At 29.2% G+C, this 2,500-nt stretch overlaps 1 long non-coding RNA gene across 2 annotated transcripts; it reads right to left on the bottom strand.

Moving 5' to 3' along the window:
* Nucleotides 1–315: 315 nt before the first annotated feature.
* LOC107756059 (uncharacterized) lies at nucleotides 316–2,147 on the bottom strand. Of its 2 annotated transcripts, none has more exons than XR_001641772.1 (4): nucleotides 2,068–2,147; nucleotides 1,962–1,991; nucleotides 1,836–1,890; nucleotides 316–396 (listed from the first exon to the last, which is right to left on the bottom strand). It is a non-coding gene; the product is annotated as an uncharacterized LOC107756059 (long non-coding RNA). The 2 variants fall into 2 exon arrangements; XR_001641771.1 differs by having other exon boundaries at nucleotides 1,836–1,893.
* Nucleotides 2,148–2,500: the final 353 nt, after the last annotated feature.

Genomic DNA, 2,500 nt, shown 5'->3' on the forward strand with positions numbered 1-2,500 from the left:
TAATTATTATTCAATTATTCAATTATAAATGCATACATGTACAGAAAATTCACTCACTCCATTCTGATAAAATAAAACAAATTGTTTTATTTCTTTAAATACTGTGAGTTTATTGTTTTATAAAATATATTAAGACACATATGGGGATATGAACATGCATTGCATTGTTTTTTATATTTTCATTATAAATTTCTCAACTGTTGAGTTAATTGTAGCAGCACTGAGGTATTTCGCATTGATAGAGCCGGTTTCCTTCAGTTTAGCAGCTTTATTGACACTCTGTGATCCAGTTCAGTCCATATATAAACAACGCAGATGTGTGTTGATCGCTGGAAGCCACATCCGGGTCAGCGTCCAGAGCTTGTGTGATGATGAATGAGTCTGTGATCATCACATCTACAGCAGGCCATACACACAAACACAGGAATGAATAAATGTATGAATGAATGAATAAATAAATGCAATATTAATATAACATATATAAATAATAATAAATACATATAATAATAATAATAATAGCTATAATAATAATAATAATGAATATTCTTTATAGAAATAAATATAAAAAATAGTAAATTACTAAAATGATTAACAATAAAAAATATATAATAAGTTTTTATATAAATGGATATAAAAAAAAATATGTCACTACAGACACTATTGCTTCCTGTAGTGGTGATTATAAATAAAATATAAATATGCACAATTAAATATTAATAATATTATATATTATATTAATAATATAAATTAATAATAATAATAATAATAATACATTTATTAATTACTAGTTTTAATTAATTTTAATAGTTTTTAGTCACTAATAATAATTAAAATATAATAATAATATTTTTTTATAATTGGGTATAATATATATATATATAGAGAGAGAGAGAGAGAGAGAGATTGATTAAAGTTACTAAATTGGAGCTTTAATGACTTTCTGATTTTCAGATTATATAGCTCCCTGTATTGTGAATATAAATACAATATAAATATGCACAATTAAAAATCTATAAATAATAATAATAATAGTAACAATAACAACAAAACAACAAAAACAATAATAATAATAATAATAATACATTTATTAAAATTTTAAATTTTTTATTTTTGGTCATTTAGCATTAAAATGACTAATAATAAATATAACAACAACAAAAACAACAACAACAATAATAATAATGATCATCATCATCATCATAATAATAATAATAATAATAATAATAATACATTTTTGTTATATAAATGGGTGTAAAAATATATAAGTTGACTAAAATGACTAAGTTGGGGCTTTAATGCCTTTAATGTCTACAGACACTATAGCTCCCTGTAGCAGCGAATATAACTCCATTTCCTGTGATTATGTGATGATTATGTCAAATCTATTCTAGCAGATTTTTTTCTGCTTTTGTATTTGAGCTGAATATACAGGTGTAACATAATTGTTTGAACTGAGAATTAGTTTCACTTACTCATTAAAATATTTAACATAAATAGATGGCACATATGTATGTAAAAACAAAACACCTTCATCAAGGTAAAAAAAAAATGAGATCAACTCGTGGGCCCAGTTTCATGAACACAGCCACTAGACTGTGTCTTAAGAACTAGTTTGAATAACTAGCAGTTAGGCTAGATATCTGTCACTTTTATGATTCATTATGGGCCAGTCTATTTTTTTGTAACTGACTTAAACAGTTATGACCAGTCTTGCAGAAAACAAATGAGACGACTGACTTCTCCGGACTAGCAGTGTATGCATGGATCCCTGGACAGTGGACACACATGAGCACTAATGAGTGAATGTGATGCACTGATGTGAGTGTGTGGCTGACCCCGGCATCCGTCCTTCCTCTCCGTCTCCTCCTGCGTTTGCCCTTCTGCCTCCTTCTGCTGAGGAAGAGCATTCTGAGCCTTCACTTCTGTCATTTACAAACGTCAATCAATCAATCAGTACTCACTGCTGATTTCTCAGGTGGTGTCGTCTGGGCCTGAATGACAGAAAGTGAGTCAGATAAATAAATAGAAAGCAAGATGCGAGTGAGAGCAGTGAAGTGACCGATGTACCTGCACTCACAGCTCTGGTGCTCCAGAAACGAAAGCAGCACATATTCTCTGCTCCTCTCCGCCGGAGTTATCCTCAACAGCTGATGAAAAACACAGAGCATTCGACATCAAAACATGAAAGAATAGCTCATCCAGATAGACAGAGAGATAGATAGATAGATAGATAGATAGATAGATAGCTAGACAGATATATATATAGATAGATAGCTAGACAGATATATATATAGATAGATAGCTAGACAGATATATATATAGATAGATAGCTAGACAGATATATATATAGATAGATAGCTAGACAGATATATATATAGATAGATAGCTAGACAGATATATATATAGATAGATAGCTAGACAGATATATATATAGATAGATAGCTAGACAGATATATATATAGATAGATAGCTAGACAGATATATATATAGATAGATAGCT

Source organism: Sinocyclocheilus rhinocerous, unplaced genomic scaffold, assembly GCF_001515625.1.
Source record: "Sinocyclocheilus rhinocerous isolate Xijiao unplaced genomic scaffold, SAMN03320098_v1.1 scaffold1074, whole genome shotgun sequence".
NCBI classification, from domain to species: Eukaryota; Metazoa; Chordata; class Actinopteri; order Cypriniformes; family Cyprinidae; genus Sinocyclocheilus; species Sinocyclocheilus rhinocerous.